This window comes from Alexandromys fortis, unplaced genomic scaffold, assembly GCF_014885135.2.
Source record: "Alexandromys fortis isolate MF-2015 unplaced genomic scaffold, M_Fortis_MF-2015_v1.1 scaffold_54, whole genome shotgun sequence".
Classification (NCBI taxonomy): domain Eukaryota; kingdom Metazoa; phylum Chordata; class Mammalia; order Rodentia; family Cricetidae; genus Alexandromys; species Alexandromys fortis.
The window spans coordinates 6,655,625-6,674,734 of NW_026067958.1; positions in this window are offsets into that span (position 1 = coordinate 6,655,625).

The window sequence follows — 19,110 nt, forward strand, 5'->3', positions numbered from 1 at the left end:
AGTTAGCTTCAGGGAGTCAGCTCAGCTTTGGCTGCTGGGGAACCATCTAATTTGCATTAAACAGCATGCTCCTATCATACAGCTCCTAGTACAAGTTTGGATTATCATCTATGGAAACATGATCCTATCATAATTCTCCTAGCACAATGTCTAATTACCATATGGGCAGCAGGGGTAAGCTCCAGCAGGGAGCTAAGCCAAGGGTCACACTAGAGATAAACTGGGCAGCCAGGTTTAGGAACAGCTTTCAGATTAGTATGGCCTCAAGGCCTAGAGACCTTCTCCAAATGAGGGCAGGCAGAGTGCAGAAAGCCCCTCTGGGGAGGAAGTCCTCCAAGCTGCCGAGCCCGGAGAGACCACGGTATGGCAACCTCTGACCAGCAGGGCCTCCCAACAATACTCTGGATCACAATGTACACCTACATATTGTGCTGATATTAAATTAGAATACACTCAGCTTTTCTTTTGCATGTTGTTCGGACTGCCTATAATGTCATCTCAGCAACTGCAGTAGGGATTTCGTTGTCCACAATGCCTAATGTCACATTATCTGGGCAATTTCAGAAAGTTAGGGACTGTAGCACATGTTGCTGTTTTTAGAAATTATCAAACACTCAAACTGACAAAATTTGCCAAGTATGAGACAGGAGGAAGTAGCAGACAGTGACATTGTTTATATTTCCCAAAGCACCAGCTCACCGACTCTGATTTGAACATATAATATGTACTGCAGCTCAGACAAGTTAACATTTGTAGTCTTATTTTTTTTCATCTGCAAAATGGACATGAAGTTTCTAAGTAGAATATTGAGAAGATTAAATTATCATCTTTGCATTAAAACACTTAGAAATACATGTCACAAAGTGAACTACATGTAATTGTGGTTTATGTAGTACGATTGTGCCAGGCCATCTTTTAGGTGGTGTGCCAGTGAATGACGTCTGTGTATAAGGTGCACTGAGTCACTCACCAGACTACCGAAAGGGGCAGCATGTGGGAAGCATGGAGCCCAGAATGTACCTCCGTACCGCATGGATATTCACTAATTCTGTTAACCAAGCCATTCTGTACAATTGTAGTAATTTATAGCTTACTTTCTTGGTACCACCCAGTTGACAATGACCGTGTAACATAATACATTGGGAATCTCTTGATTTAAGCAGGAGATAACAGACAAGACTGTGTGAGGCATATTAAATACTGATCTGAAAATATGATTCCATGGAATCAACATTCCTTAGTCAATTAGAGGCAGTTCTCATGCCTTAATCCTGAACTGTCTATTGTGAAACTTGATAGGACATACCGGTAACCACAACACTTGAGAGGATGCGGCAGAAGTCTTCTCTCTGGCCCCAATAACTGATGTTCTTTAATATAAAAACATTTTCATTAATTTTGCCACTTGATTAATTAGTTTTCATGATTTTCTTTCATAAAAATTACTTTGCAGGGTTGGAGAGGCACTCAGTGGTTAAGAGGCTTACATGTTCTTTCAAAGGGTTCCCAGCCCTCATGGCCTGCCTGTAACTCTAGCTCCCTCTTCTGGCCCTCTTAGGCACACACAGTTGTGGAAGACAGACACAAACACATATAGTTGGATAAAAATAACTGTAAAAATACAAAACACTACTTTATATTGCGTTTAACTGCATCATTACATGGTATTAATACTTATATAATTGTGCCTTGTTTCTGTTTGATCGAAAAGAAGGAAACCATTGCTAAATGGTCAAGTTATCAGACTGCCTTTTAAATTTTACTGTTTGTACCCATAGATTAGTGCTTCTCTCAAGCTTGGTTAGTGTTGGATGGAACAGAGTCCAAAAATGGAGTTGTGTGAGAATTCTGAGAGCTCGTAAGAAAACTCCAAGAAAACAGGATAAGAGTCTTGTGACCTCATTTTCATCAAAACATGGGATTGTTCTGGAAATATGTTTTCATGCTCCCTCCAGGTGTAGCACACAGGAGTGAATTTACGTTAGGTGTTATTATTCATTTGCCTCTTTGGGAAACATATTTTGCCACGTGTGGCTTGTCCTTGCCTGCTCAAAGTGCCCATCCCTAAGAGAGACATCTATAACATGTCCTAAGCTCAGAGAAAATTTGGAAAACATAAGAGTCATGCTTATGTTTTGAACATGGAGGAATGCTTCCTTCTGGACATAAGATGGTTGTTATAGTCCTGAACCCATGGTTACCTGTGCATGACTTTCAGAAAATAAAAATAGTCAAAATTACAGAATGTACAGAGAAGTGACTCATGAACTCCTACTCTTAGCTAAAGAGCTATTGGTGGTTGATGGCTGCTGGGGGAGATGAGGTTTTTTTCTTTGGGAGTATAGATACTGGTAGGTTGACCATGCTTCAGAGGAGAGAGCCCGACACTTATAAATAATATGGACAGCATTAATTAGACTCAGGGGAATAACTAAAAATAAAGGAAAAGGAGGAGAAAGAGGAGAAGGGAGGGTTTTGCAGAATATTTGTTTAACTATGCAAAGATGTGTTGTTTAACTATGCAAAGATGTGTTGTTTAACTATGTAAAGATGTGTTGCTGTTTTATGTTGCCTGCCTAAGGCACCCGAATGGTCTAGTAAAAAGCTGAAGGGCCAATAGTGGGAGGTGGATGTGTAGGCAGGACTTGTGGATAGAAAGAGTAAGTAGGAGGAGGAATTTAGGCACTGGGAGGGAAATAAAGAGATCCCAGGGAGAAGCCAGGGGCCAGATAGACAGGCACGGAGGGATCAGGGAAGTAGAACACACAGGATGAAAGAAAGGTTAAAAAAAAACTGAGGCAAAATGTAGATGAATAGAAACAGTGTAAATTAAGTTAAAAGAGCAAGTGGGACAACCTAAGCTAAAGCCAAGCATTCATAATTAATAATAAATCTCCATGTCTTTCTTTGGGAGCTGGTTGATGGCCCAAAGAAAATTCCAACTACAGGAGGGGGAGAAGAAAAAGGAGAGGAGAAAACATAAATTTGAAAGGAGAACATGTTGTGGGGTGGCTTCAGGAGGTCTAGGAGGGGAGAATAAAAGTATATGCTCAAAATAAGTTATACATATGTGTGAGATTCTCAATTAATAAATAACATATTATTTTTTAAAAGTTATAGAGTTTTATCAGGAATCTAAACAAATATTCAAGCAACAATATCCTGAGTAGCAATATTAATAGAAGTCACAAAGTATTTGTTAAAGTGTAGCTCAGTGACAGAGCACTTGCCTAGTATTCCTAAGGTACTATGTTCTACCCCCATCACTGGAAAAATATGTGTGTGTGTGTATATGTGTGTGTGTATGTGTGTGCGTGCGTATATATATACATATTATATAACATATATACATATATGTGTGTATATACATATATATGTGGGAGGAGAGAAACAACTCCTACAAATTGCTCTCTGACTTCTGTAATCACCAGGGCAGTCACATGAAAACATATCAAATTAACTGGTTAATTAAATCTAATTTTTAAATGATAATAGTAATCTCTCATGTCTACATTAAAAACTTGTATAGAAAATGCAACATATATGACTTGGCTTAAGAAATTTTCATTCTTGTCACCCACATCAGCAGCAAGAGCATCTATTGAGTGAACTAGGTCTACTTCTTAAAGGGGAGGGGAGGAGACCTGCGCTGCCAATGGCAAACGGAAGTCTGCTGATGCTGTCCTCTTTCTTCTGCTTAATGGTCTGTTTTAATTTTTAGCTTTGTATTTTCAAGATCAAGTTTAAAAGTTTTATTTTAAAATAATTATTCTCACAGACCAATTTTTAGAATACCACAGAGTCCCTGAAATCTTTAGATACATTTCTAAAATTTTTCCCGGTGAGTGTCTTGATAACCATCACTTTTGTGTCCGTGCTGTGTTATACACACAGCAAATTTTGAGATAAGGTACAAATTATGCATTTCTACTTTTGTGTATGCGGTCCTTGAACACACAAAGCATGCACAATGCTGCTGAGCTCCACCTCAGCACCAAGTTACGTCATTCAAATGACTCCCAGCAGAAATTTCTCAGTGGATTCACACGTGTCAGAATTGACAGTTTCATGTTACACGGTTTATTTGCTTTATGGGCATGCAACTCCCTTGCCATATTCCTTTCAATTGCACCTCTGTGAGTGACTTTGTCTCCTCTCTTCACTTCTTGCAGCTTCTGTGAGTTGCTGCAGTAACTCTTGGGACTAAAAGGCGGTCCTAGCACCCACTCTGTAGCTCAGGATGACCAGAATAAAGAAAACCCAGATAAAGAAAAGACTTTGAAGAAAAAAGTCATTGGAAAGGAAAAAAAAATATTTTCAAAATGTACTTTCACTTAGTATAGCATATTTAAAGGAAATGTATATAAGAAGCTAAGATTTAAAAGATGGTTAATATGTTCATTTTCAGTCAAAAGTTAAGGTGTATATTTAAAACAACTGGTATAGGAGGTTTTCCTGTCTATGTGTTGCTTTCATTGGCTGAATAAAGAAACTGCCCTGGCCTTTTGATAGGGCAGCACTTAGGTAGGCAGGGAAAACTAAATGGCATGCTGGGAGAAAGGAGGCAGAGTCAGGAAGAAGCCATGGAGCTGCAGAAGACAGATGCTAGTTCCAGGACAGGCTCCAAAACCACAGAGAAACCATGTCTCGAAAAACAAAACTAAAAAAAAAAATCATGAAATATATGGCGGTTTCTCAGAAACTTCGGGATCAACCTACCCCTGGACCCAGCAATACCACTCTTGGGACTATACCCAAGAGAGGCCTTATCATACAACAAAAATATATGCTCTACTATGTTCATAGCAGCATTGTTTGTAATAGCCAGAACCTGGAAACAACCTAGATGCCCTTCAATGGAAGAATGGATGAAGAAAGTATGGAATATATACATATTAGAGTACTACTCAGCAGTAAAAAACAAGGACTTCTTGAAGTTTGCAGGCAAATGGATGGAAATAGAAAACACTATCCTGAGTGAGGTAAGCCAGACCCAAAAAGAGGAACATGGGATGTACTCACTCATATTTGGTTTCTAGCCATAAATAAAGGACATTGAGCCTATAATTCGGGTTCTTAGAGAAGCTAAATAAGAAGGAGAACCCAAAGAAAAACATATAGGCATCCTCCTGAATATTAACCTTCATCAGGCGATGAAAGGAGACAGAGACAGAGACCCACATTGGAGCACCGGACTGAAATCTCAAGGTCCAAATCAGGAGCAGAAGGAGAGCGAGCACGAGCAAGGAACTCAGGACCGCGAGGGGTGCACCCACACACTGAGACAATGGGGATGTTCTATCGGGAACTCACCAAGGCCAGCTGGCCTGGGTCTGAAAAAGCCTGGGTTAAAACCGGTCTCGCTGAACATAGCGGACAATGAGGACTACTGAGACCTCAAGAACAATGGCAATGGGTTTTTGATCCTACTGCACCTATTGGTTTTGTGGGAGCCTAGGCAGTTTGGATGCTCACCTTACTAGACCTGGATGGAGGTGGGTGGTCCTTGGACTTCCCACAGGGCAGAGAACCCTGATTGCTCTTTGGGCTGACGAGGGAGGGGGACTTGACTGGGGGAGGGGGAGGGAAAGGGGAGGCGGCGGTGGGGAAGAGACAGAATCTTTAATAAATAAAAAAAATCTGATAATCACCCATTTGGGTCATTGTAACACAGTGAAAACCACCAACCTAACTGGGTGCAGTAGAGCATGCGGTTAGCCTCAGCATTTGCGAGGTAGGGACAGTTCTGGGGTTACAGAGAAGCACAAAGAGGCTTGATGGCGAATGTCTATAAGCCCAGCATTTCAGAGATGAAGGCAGGAAGTTCAGTGTCATCCTCATCTATACAAAAAGTTCAAGGCCAACGTGGACTGTATGAGATCCTGTCTCATAAACCAAGGAACAAACCAACAAGAGGGGTCCCATCACCATTCTTATGAATTCTGTGAATATATATTTATAGCTGCCAGGCTGATGTTGCCACTAATTCTCTTTATAACATTCAACATAGAAGTAACCATGTAATCAAAGAAAAGAGTGCTATGCCATTGGGAAGGAAGGAGTTCCCATCTGGATATGTATTACATCTAGATATGTATTAATTTTCTGAGATCAAAGAATTCATATCTTAAACTTATCTTTTCAGAGATTCTTATGGCGTAGTTGTTTCAGAATCTCAATGATATATTTTTAAATATCCATGTGCAGGCCTTATTAGATTCGGTGAATCAAATTATGTATATGCAAATACGTCCTTGTAAAGCAAATCCAGTCCAAATAATCTGGAAATCAAAGCTGTGTGGTCTCTTCCTTGTTCTTTATACTGATGTTGGCATGGTACGCCAGCAGTTTGGCTGTCATTGAGGTGTTCTTACTCTAAACACGATAGTGCAGTTGTCCACAACATTTGGATCAGTGCTGTGTTCTAATAAGATGGCCATGCCTTCTTCGTGCTCATATTGTAAATCCTGTGCATATTACACCAAGAAATAGATTGGAAAGATGAGAAATTCAAGACAGGTATCCCAAGGACCTCAATAATTATTTGCATTTAGTTGAGATAAAAATTATGTTTCTTCTCAGCATTTACAGCAAATTAATGTCATACTGATACTACTGGCTACTATCTACCTTAATTAGGGCCACGCTGTTGTCACTGTCACGGAACCAATGTCACACTTCCACACTATTAGGAGGGTTTCTACCTCAGGATGGTACAAGCATAACACAAGAGTTCTATGAAAGTGAGGACCTTTTTAAAAATTTATACAAGATTAAGTAAAAAAAACACACACTTATTCATGAAGCTGTAAACGTTATTAGCATGTAAGTAATTTTCTTCTGACATATGGACAATATTTATCAGCTCTTACCACACATTTCATTAAGTTATGGCTGCCAATTCAGAAATTTTTTTTTCTTCTTGCATTGTTTGGAACGCAGCATATGCTTTCCTGCATGCGAGTCAAGGATACCATCACTGAACTTCATGCCTGATATCTTAGCCAGGTTTCCGTTGCTGTGATGAAGTACCATGAACAAAGCAACGTGGGGAGGAAAATAACAAAAGGCCCTGATAGAGTCTTAAACTTCCCTCTGAAACCCCACAAGCTGGGCCTCTGTCTTCTGCATCGCCCTCAACATTCTTGTCTTCCAGTCTCCTACACAATGGCTCACCAAGCATCGAGCACTTAATGGCTTTTCTTGCACATGTTCTGAAGTCCTTCCACAATTCTCCCAAAAATGTGGTCAGGTCTATCACAACAGTACTCTACTATGCTGGTACCAACTTACCTTAGGGTTTCCAATGCTGTGATGAAACACCATGACCAAAGCAACTTGTGGAGGAAAGGGTTTATTTCACCTATAGTTTCATATGAAAGTTCATCGTCAAAAGCAGCGAGGGCAGGAACTTAAGCAGGGCAGGAACTTAAGCAGGGCAGGAACCTAGAGGCAGGAACCTAGAGGCAGGAGTTGATGTAGAGGCCATGGAGGTGCTGCTCCTCATCTCTTGCTCAGCCGGCTTTCTTAAAGAACCCAGGACCAAGAGCCCAGGGATGGTACCACCCACAATAGGCTGGGCCCTCCCTCATAAATCACTAAATAAGAAAATGCCCTATACACATGGCTATAGCCTGATCTTAATGAAGCATTTTCTCAATTGAAGTTGCCTCCATTCATGTGACTTTAGCTTGTGTCAAATTGACATAAAACTACCTAGAACACTTGACCAAAGCAAATTTTCTGAATTATGAGTTAACTCAACTTGGATTCGATTCCTACTTTCAAATCTGTTGCTACCCGTTATTTGGACTCCACACCAAAATACCTCAATCATAAAGTGGGGATCAAAACATCCTTACCTCACAGGCAAAGTGGAACAATTCAACAAGAACATATGCAAAGCATTTACCACAAAAGTGCTCAGTGTTGAGATAGATGTTTTGTTTTTGTTTTGTTTTTGTTTTGTTTTGTTTTGTTTTTTGGTTTTTCGAGACAGGGTTTCTCTGTGGTTTTGGAGCCTGTCCTGGAACTAGCTCTAGTAGACCAGGCTGGTCTCAAACTCACAGAGATCCACCTGCCTCTGCCTCCCGAGTGCTGGGATTAAAGGTCACCACCGCCCGGCCAGATGTTTTGTTTTGTTTTGTTTTGAGACATGGTCTTGCTACAAAGCTTGGGCTGGTCATGAATTTACATGTCTCTCAAGAGCTCTAAACATGTATCCCTCCTACTTAAGGTAACTGGTACCTGGACTGCAGGGGAGCACACTGTACCTGGCTTATGACACTCTTTGTATGCTCTGACAACTCTGCATTAGAATGCTACTTATAATTCATGGTGTATTAAGCTTTCATTGACAGTGGCTTTAAGATTTTATAAAGTAGGTGGGCATCACAACCCTTGGTGCCCATATTAAATTACATATATATTTTTAAATGATTTTGAGAATTCTAGTCATAATATTTAGATAAATGTGAGATCTGAAAAGCTGGGTAGGTAAAGGGAGCATGATAATGTCACTAAGAAACACTTGTAAACACAGACACGTGCACTCCTACCATTGGGACAACAGCTGCGACAGAGCTGTCTACGCATGCTTGCTGCGCATGCGCAAGACATGATCCGTTCACTCCGCTTACTATCTCAATCCCTCACTGCCTTCAAACAGCAGAGGCTTTGAATGGCCAGGCAGCATTGGCTTGGGGACCTTTGAGATTGCACAGGTTGTGTCTCCAGAAGCACTTTCCTAAGACCTGTTAGTCCTTAACCTTTGCCTGACTTTCCTTCTGGGGCAACTGCCACTGCTATCTGTCAAGGGGGTCGGGATTTAACTCCACTAAACAAGGATTTTAGTGACTCCAGAAGTAGTGGCAAGAGTGACTTCTTTGTGCAGCCTTCTCAGTAGAAATGTGTACACCAGCAGCCATGCAAAGCCATCGTGATCATTTGTGCCAGGTGAGGTGCAAAGCCGTCCTACCCTGTGTTGCCTGCCCCACATGCTGCCTCCTGGCCCAGTTCCGCCTTCCCTCTTCCTTGATGTTAGATGTGCCTCCTTCCGTTAGAAATCTGATATAACATTTTCAGCATTTTAACTTTTTACTCCTTTACCCCTCATGGGTCCTAGAACTCCTTTTTTCTTTAGGTAATTATGTTCATTTGAAATTTGACTGAAGAAGAACCCAGAAAGGAGTCATTAAACAAAATGATAGAAGAAAACTTCCCCAACCTAAAGAAAGATATGTCTATAAAGATACAAGAAGCATACAGAACACCAAACAGACTGGATCAAAAAAAAAAAAAAGTCCCCTCGCCACATAATAATCAAAACACTACACATACAGAATAAAGACAGAATATTAAGAGGTGCAAAGAAAAAAAGGCCAAGTAACATATAAAGGCAGGCCTATCAGAATTACACCTGACTTCTCATTGGAGACAATGAAAGCCAGAAGGTGGAAGTCAAGCATTATGCAGACATTAAGAGACCATGGATTGCAGGAGTATTGTCTGTATTCTGTCAATCATGTTATAAATAAATGCTGATTGGCCAGGCAAGAAATATAGGTGGTAAAACCAGACAGGAAGTAGAAATGATGTAGAGAGAACAGGAGAATTCTGGGAAGGAGGAAGTTGATTCCTCCCACTCCTGCCCACTCCTGCTCAGACCACGGAAGCAGCAGGATGTGATCTCCCCACTGAAAAAGGTACTGAGCCACATGGTTAACATAGATCAGAATAATGGGTTAATATAAGCTACAAGAGCTAATAAGTAGCCTGACCTAATGGGCCAATCAGCTTTATAACATATACAGGTCTCTGTGTAGTTTATTTTGGGGCTTGGTGGCTGTGAAATACCAAGCAGGACAGAAACCCAAAAAAACAAACAGCCCCTCATGTTACAAATGGCGCCCACGTGGATAACTGCATCCACAGAAAAGCCTGAGAAAGCTTGGGAAAGACTAGAGTAAAGCATTTCAGTTTTCAGCAGGAGCAGGAAAAAAGCTGTGGTGTTTTAAAATGCCAGCTTTCTGGGCTATTCTGCCAGGGAAAACTCTGACTCTTTCAAGCAGGCGGTCCAGACTGGAGCTATGGATACAATGTTGCAGCTTGCTTCCTTGCAAGGACCTTGAAACGCCATAGGAGCTTTTCAGTGTTTGTTTATGGACACACTGTTACAGTTTGCTTGTTGGCAAGGACCTTGAAACGCCATAGAGCTGTGGCAAAAAACTTCTCCATATTCCTTAGCAAATTAAAGACCCATGTGGTCAGAAAAAGAGAGATATACAATAAAGAGAGATTCAAAGAGGAAAAAAAAAACCTCAAATGGTTTACAGTGTGTTAAAAAAATATATACATGCTAAAGTTTAAAGTTCTCAGAGTTAAAAAAAAAAAAAGAAAGACAATAGCCACACATGCGGTAGGATTTGCCTGGGAGGCAGAGACAGACAGATCTCTGTGAGTTCAAGGACAGCCTGGTCTACACAGTTATTCCAGGACAAAGATATATAGAGAACCTGTCTCAAAAAGTAAAAGTAAAAATAAAAAAATAGAGGTTAAAATAAAGCCACATAAAGATGGAAATTACACAAGAATCTTGATACTGTATGTTATAATGCTCTCTTTGAATTGTTTAAATGCTGAGGAAGGAGCAACAGCTGCTAAAAGATACTTGCTTATAAATGCTGCAGAATTAATCCAAGATAGGTATTTTGAAAATACCTTGGCTTCAAAATTGAAGTCAAAAGGTATGTTACTTTGGAGAAAAGATTTTGCTTTTGTTTCCACAGAAAACAAGAGGCTCTGGGTTTATTCAGAGTTAAGAAAAATCAGCTTTGATCAAGGAAGACCACCTGAGAAATCTCCGACAGGAATAGATGGCCCAGATGTCTGAGTTTCTCATCCAGAACAGGTTCAAGACTGCTGCCTGAGATGATCAAGACTCACAGGATACTTCAGTCAGGACTTGATCATAACTAAATTTTCTTTAGGTCCCCATAAGATTATCAGCGCCCCCAACCAGCTGGAAGTAGCCTGGAATACTACGCCCACATTCCCAAAAAATGGACTATGGATATTTTCCTTTAAAAAAAAAAGAGGGGGAAGTGGTGCAGGAGAATTGTCTGTATTCTGTCAATCATGTTTTAAATAAATGCTGACTGGCCAGGCAGGAAGTATAGGCAAAAAAACCAGACAAAAAGTAAAAATGATGCAATGAGAACAGGAGAATTCTGGGAAGGAGGAAGTTGATTCCTCCCACTCCTGCCTAGACCACGAAAGCAGCAGGATGTGATCTGCCCCACTGAAAAAGGTACTGAGCCACATGGTTAACATAGATAAGAAAAAATGGTTAATCAAGATGTGAGAGTTAGCCAGTGAGAGGCTAGAGCTAATGGGCCAATCAGCATATCATTTATGGAGATCTATGTGTGATTTTCTTTGAGGCTAAACAATTGTGGAGTACCTGGCAGGACAGAAATCCCAACAAGCCAGGCCTGTTCATGTTACAATGGATGCCAGCCCAGACTATTATACACAGCAAAACCTTCAATCACCATAGAAGGACAAAACAAGATATTCCATGACAAAACCAGATTTAACCAATACCAAGCCACAAACCCAGTCCTACACAAAAGACTAGAAGGAAAATTCCAACCCAAGGAAGATGGCTACACCAATAAAAACACAGACAATTGATGGTCTCAAAGCAGCAAATTTGAAAAAAGGGGAAAATGCATGACTTAAAATCACCAACAAAAAAACTAAAATAACAAGAGATAGCAATCACTGGTCATTAATATCCATTAATATAAATGGACTCAACTCACCTATAAGAAGGCACAGGCTAACAGATTGGATACAAAAACAGAATCCATCCTTCTCCTGCATACAAGAAACACACCTCAACCTCAAAGACAGACATTGCCTCAGAATAAAGGGTTGGGGAAAAAAATATTTCAATTGCCGGGCGGTGGTGGCACACGCCTTTAATCCCAGCACTCAGAAGGCAGAGGCAGGAGGATCTCTGGGAGTTCAAGGCCAGCCTGGTCTACAAGAGCTAGTTCCGGGACAGGCACCAAAGCTACAGAGAAACCCTGTCTCGAAAAAAAAAACAAACAAAATAAATCCAATCAAATGGACCTAAGAAACAAGCTAATATCTAACAAAATAGACTTCAAACTAAAATCAATCTAAAGAGACAAAGAAGGACATTTCATATTAGTCACAGGAAAAATCCATCAAGAGGAAATCTCAATACTGAACCTCTATGCCCCAAATACAAGGGCACCCTCATATGTAAAAGAAATACTTCTAAAGCTTAAATCATACATTAAGCCTCACACACTAATAGTGAGTGACTTCAACACTCCACTCTCACCACTGGACAAAAAATGAACAGGGAAATAAGGGAGAACTAGATGGCAGGAAATAATCAAATTGAGAGCTGAAATCAACAAAATAGAAACAAAGAAAACAATACAAAGAATCAAGAAGACAAAGAGTTGGTTCTTCGGGGAAATCAACAAAATAGACAAAACTTTATCCAAACTAACCTAAAGGCAGAGAGAGAATATCTAAATTTTCAAAATCAGAAATGAAAAGAGGGACATAACAGACATGGAGAAAATACAGAGAATCATCAGGTCATATTTCAGAAACCTGTACTCCACAAAATCGGAAAACTTAAAGGATATGGACAACTTTCTGGCTAAATATTACTTACTAAAATTAAATCAAGACCAGCTAAGAAAATTAAACAGACCTATAAATGCTAAAGAAATAGAAGCAGGCATCAAAATCTCCCAACCAAAAAAAAAGCCCAGGACCAGATGGTTGCAGCTCAGAATTCTACAAAATTTTCAAAGAGTAACTAATACCAATACTCCTCAAATTATTCCACACAATGGAAGCAGAAGGAATATTGCCAAACTCTTTTTATGAGTTACAATTACCCTGATACCCAAACCACAGAAAGACATTATTAAGGAAGAGAATTACAGACCAATCTCACTCATGAACATTGATGCAAAAATATTAAATAAAATACTGGCAAATCGAATCCAAGAACACATCAGAACCATCATCCACCATGATCAAGTCAACTTCATCCCAGAGATGCAGGACCAAGGGAACCTAATCAAAGAACCAGATATTAATCCACACACCTTGGGTCCTAATTTTTTACAAAGAAGCAAAAAATATCAAATGGAAAAAAGAAAGCATATTTAACAAATGGTGCTGGCATAACTGGATATCAACATATAGAAGAATGAAAATAGATCCATATCTATCACCATGCACAAAATTCAAGTCTAAATAGATCAAAGACCTCAACATAAAGACATTCACACTGGACCTTATAGAAGAGCAAGTGGGAAGTACACTTAAATGCATTGACACAGGATACCACTTCCTAAGTATAACCCCAGTAGCACAGACACTGAGAGAAACAATTAATAAATGGGACCTCCTGAAACTAAAAAGTTTCTGTAAAGCAAAGGACAGTCAACAAGACAAAATGACAGCCTACAGAATGGGAAAAGATCTTCACCAACCCCTACATCAGATAGAGGTCTGATCTTCAAAATATACAAAGAACTTAAGATATTGGTCATCAAAAGAAGAAATAATCCAATAAAAAATGGAGTACAAAACTAAGCAGAGAACTCTCAACAGAGGAATATAAAATGGCTTAAAGACACTTAAGAAAATGTTCAACATCTTTAGTCAACAATCACAGACCCTCAGTATTTACTTATCAGCTGGGGATATCTCTGGACCTGAATTCCTGCAGGTCTCTGCTAGGAGATAAGACACCAAGTTGATTTCCTAGACCCTGCAGAGAGGATAGAGGTAAATATTTTTTTTAACTTGTGAGCTTAAGATGGCTGTGATCAACATGCAGATCTCGAAATACAGGTCTTTGTTTCCAGCAGAAAAAGACAAGATCTCCTGAATGAGTTGGGAGCACCGGGGACATTGAGAGAGAGTAGAAGGGGAGGGAGAGGAAGGGAAGGTAGCAGAGAAAGTATAGCTCAATAAAACCAACCAAGAATGTTTTGAAAAAAAAAAAAAGAAAAAAGAAGAAATCTCCCAAAGAAACCTTTTTGTTCAGAATTGTTTTGGCTGTCCTTGGCCTTTTGTGTTGCCATATAAATTTTAAAGCATTTTCTGATATCTGTGAAGAATGCTTCTATAATTTGTATTGAGATTGCATTGAATCTGCATATTACACTTGTTGCTTAAATTCCTACCCTGAAGAAGACATAAACATATTCCCATTTCTATAAGATCCCATTTACAAACCAAAGTATGGTATCAGCAAGTTCACCTGGGGACACCAGTGAATGCATTAGGCTTACAGAGCGTAGGTAAGAAGTTACTTACAGAAGTGTGGTGAACACCCCCCAAAAGGCTGTACCCACCAGTGATGCTGGCTTTTCCATAGCTGCATAGATGGACCCCCATCCCCTATCTTTCCCAGCCCTTCCCTGAGGCTGTGAGGCTACATGATATTAGGGCAGAACTGTAGGCACCTAGTTGAAAGGGGTGGCTGGATACTCAGGTGAGGGACCATGACCCTCCACACTCCCTTCTTCTGAGAGAAAGTCAGGAGTCAGTAAGATTGAGTAGGATAATCTTTTTTAAGTGAACTGTGTGCTGTGAAGCTGACACACCAGCAATTCAGAAACACAGCACGTTTATTATATACAATGGACAGAAGGGCACTGCTACTCATGGTAGGGGTCTCTGTGGGGAGCAGTCTCAAGGTCCAACAATACCAGAGAGAATTTCATCCATTCCACATACCTGGCTTCCCTATGTCGGTACCAAGTGGCAACCTTTCCCAATTTACGGCCAGCAAAGGCAATGTCTGCTCTCCAGGTCATAGACACAGGACTGAAAACATTTGTGGCAGATGGTGGACACAAAAGTGACTGCCTTTGGGCTGTCTTTTAGACCTGAGTATATGCAGAAGCTCAGGACAAAGTCTGTCAGATCTGTCTACAAGGACTAGGCCTCTACTGTCATAGCACTCCAGAGAGACAGGATATAGCTCCTGGGTGAGCTTGTTCAGCTTGGTGTGTGGTGAAGGAGTTGCTTCAGGAGGGGCAGAGACAGTTTATTACCGAAGAAATTGATCTTGAGGAGCTGGGATCATTGGCTCAGGGCAGATGTAAAAGCACTAAATGCAGAATCCTCCAGCCAACATTTCTCCAAATCCAGAGTTTGCAAGGTGTCTTTGACTCTCTCAATGAGATCTCCAAGTGGCTTAAACCACTCATCAAGAATTGTGTAACTCCCAGACTGAAATCTCAAGGTCCAAATCAGGAGCAGAAGGAGAGAGAGCACAAGCAAGGAACTCAGGACCGCGAGGGGTGCACCCATACACTGAGACAATGGGGATGTTCTATCGGGAACTCACCAAGGCCAGCTGGCCTGGGTCTGAAAAAGCCTGGGTTAAAACCGGTCTCGCTGAACATAGTGGTCAATGAGGACTACTGAGACCTCAAGAACAATGGCAATGGGTTTTTGATCCTACTGCACCTATTGGTTTTGTGGGAGCCTAGGCAGTTTGGATGCTCACCTTACTAGACCTGGATGGAGGTGGGTGGTCCTTGGACTTCCCACAGGGCAGGGAACCCTGATTGCTCTTTGGGCTGACGAGGGAGGGGGACTTGATTGGGGGAGGGGGAGGGAAAGGGGAGGCGGCGTTGGGGAAGAGACAGAAATCTTTAATAAATAAATAAATAAATAGATAGATAGATAGATAGATAGATAGATAAAAAAAGAATTGTGTAACTCAGGTAAAGATGCTTAAGCTCAGAAAGGTTCAGGCACTGGGGCAGGTAATCCAAGTCTCTCTGTGCGGTGGCAGGGAGTGATGGACAGGGTCTCCAAGGGCTTCTTCAGGCACCTAAGCCACTCTGCCAGGCTGCCAACTAGAACATAAATATAATTTAGATAGAGATGCTAGAGACAGTGGAAATTGGGTAATTGTGAGGTCAATGTGCTTATCCACACCTCTTCCAGCTTTTCAGATTCATTGATCCTGAAAAAATTCACAATATCCTCCAACATGAGTGTGTGAAATTTTCTCATCTGTCCCAGGTAAGGTCCAAAAGGAGCTATGTCTTCTATCCATAAATTTCTCATCTTCAGCGTCCATATCCACAGACTGTAAGATGTCTATGACACCGGACAAGGATGACTCTAAAATCTCAAGCTTCAGACAGCATAAACAGAACCTTTTCTCTCCTGAGCCCTTCGCAACGAATACATGGTACATTCATCGAGTGCCTGATCACAAGTTTGAGGTCAGTTACCACATTCAGATATTTCTTCAAGCCTGAGTAAGGACACATCTCCACTGGCTTCCTCTGTCTCGTGACCTGACAAAAGCAGTCACCTTTATAGGTTCCGGTCCATTTGCTCCAGAAACCAGGGTCCACATCTGTCAAATCCAGCACTCTGATCTCCCCTTCTGGGGCAAGCCTCCTCTGTAATCAGCACATCTAGTCCACCAAGCAGAGCCTTCAAAGTCTCCATCAGGTGTGGGGTCTTCATCGGGGCTCCTTCAGGAAGGCATGTGAATGGCCAGGCAGGTACCATGGCCAGCAGGATGCTGGTATGATTGTTCCTGAAGGCCACCCCAAATGTTGCTGGAAACAGCAAGCAGGGCAAGTCCACCATAGCAGAAATGGCCAAGGCCTCCTTCTTCAGTAGGCTCTATCTCAAGCTGCTGGAGTGTTGGTGGGGCTTGGACTCCCATTGTGACTGGTATTCAGGAATAATGATCCCGAGTTGGACACTAGTGAGAGGCCTCTAAATCCAGGCAGGGGCACGTTGTAGCTCCAGGCTCTGAGACTCTGAGGAGGATGATCTTTTGAGAGAAGGCCAAACTGAATTCTGGAGATGAGAGCTGTCTGGCTCAGGGGAAGGTCCTGCACGACAGTCCATCCATGCCTCCAGCTTTTAGCGTGTTTACATAGCCCCTGCCCCTTCTGCAAAGGTCCTTGAGCCTTGCAGGGGAGACATAGATGTCTGACTCCAGCAAGGTACCAAGCCTTCATGGTTTTGGGTCACTTGTCTCTGGAATGCTGCTGTTGGTGAGATCCAGGGGCATTACTCCTGCTACAAAGCAAAATAAATGAAACTATTTTAATTTATCGTTGACCTTTACTGAATAATCCAGTTGCCCCACCTTGCCTTCAGGCCCTGGCATGCTGTTTCCCATCTGATTCATCCCACTGATGGAGTTTTCCACTGATTTTTTTATGACTTCTTGAATTTTTCATTTCCAGCTGTAAGTTTGGCATTTCTTCAGTAATTCTGTATCCCCATTGAATTCTGCTTTGCCGTTCGTCTGTTTGTGTTGTTGGGATATATTTGTGTCATCTTTGAGCTGTTGGAGCTTGGCTGTAATCATCCTTCTGAATTCTTCATCTTCATCTGAATTCTTCAATTCTTCGGATTATTCTTCCAGGCTCTTATTGGGGTGGCTTCTATGAGTCTAGTGACTTTTGGAGCAGACATGCTCCTTGACTTTTAATGTCATTTTTGTTTCTTCTGTGGAACTTATGCGTATGAGCTAGCTAGCAAAGTGACAGTGTGGGCCAGTGGTGGCTGCTGGCTTGTCAGCACTGGGACCTAAAGGAACTGCAGAAGTGTGGGCCAGCGCAGGGACACATTCTGTTGACATAACCCCTACTTTCATCAGATGATTCTGTCCTTGCCACTGGACAGGTGATTTGGGTTTCGACTTAATTTTTTTTTATGACCTTGGGTGAAAATTTTAGGTTAAAGGATCTTTCCTTCTGTAAGTGACCAGAAGGAAAATTCATACTTTCAAGATGCAAAGGGAAATTAATTCATTCTGCCCCTATAACACACCCACACATCTCCCTTTTACATGCCTCTTAGTATCTGAGCCCAAATGACCTGGCAAGATTTAGAATTACACTGGTCAAATTAGAGAGCCTTTGGAGTCCCCCGAATTAGTGTGAACACTTGTGGTAAGCTGGTTTTAGAGCAGACAGTGGGCAGGGGACTTGATTTCAGTGGAATGCAGAAGCATTCAACCCCAAATCAGAAGAGACTGTCTTTAGCTGAACAGTAGCCAAAGTGTCTTTAAAATGACGTGTCTTCTAGAGCTGCCCTCCCACGGTGCCTTCCACTCCCAAGGCGCTTTTCCTCCTACTGGCCTCTGCTCCATTGCTTCTTGTTTTCCGTCACCTCCTTCTCCTATCCTGCTCTTTCTCTTCCTCCTCCTGCCACTGCAGCTGCTGCACACCATCACATTTCCAAGCTGCAGTGTTTCTAGGGCCTACACTCTCCCTCCTCTGGCATCTGCACTGCCATCTTAATGGTAGATCTAGTAGACACTCAAAATACACACATCCCCTCCTCCTGAAAGGGTAACATTTCTAAATAAAGTATTTAGAGAAAATAAAAACAACTACAACAACCAAAACACTTGGATTCACATTTCAATAAATAATCTCTAAATGAATATATACCATTTCCCATAATTCCCAAATTCTTCATGCTAAAATGGCAGGTGGTAAGGAACGGCAGCTAGCCACCTAAGGGCTGTTAATATCATCATATGGCAGCTTCCTGTCACTCCTAACTTCCATGCCCTCCTGCCCATGCCAAAAAAACATTGACAGCAGTATGCTATTGTGGCCAGTGCACATCCCTTCAATATCCATGTGAACTCTCGTAGCCAAAGATTTTGTCTCCACTTGAACCAACTACCACCAAATTTGAGCTGGCATGCCCAGGAACCATATTCAAATCCCTGCTTATTCTCATGTCTGAACCGGTAGATGCAGCATTTTATTTTATTTTATTTTATTTTATTTTATTTTATTTTATTTTATTTTTGGTTATCAATACTCCCCAAACACGTCGGTGACTCTGCACCATACATCAGGTCCACTAAACTTGCGTGAGTACAGCCTTTCAAGACAATTAACACTAAAAGAGTAAACCTTCCTGGAGATAAACTTTAACCTTGCCAGACTCACTTAAATACTCAAAGAGCCTAACACCTCCAAAAAAAGAGGTAATGGGATTCATCCTATAGGATTGTACTGAGCAAAAAGA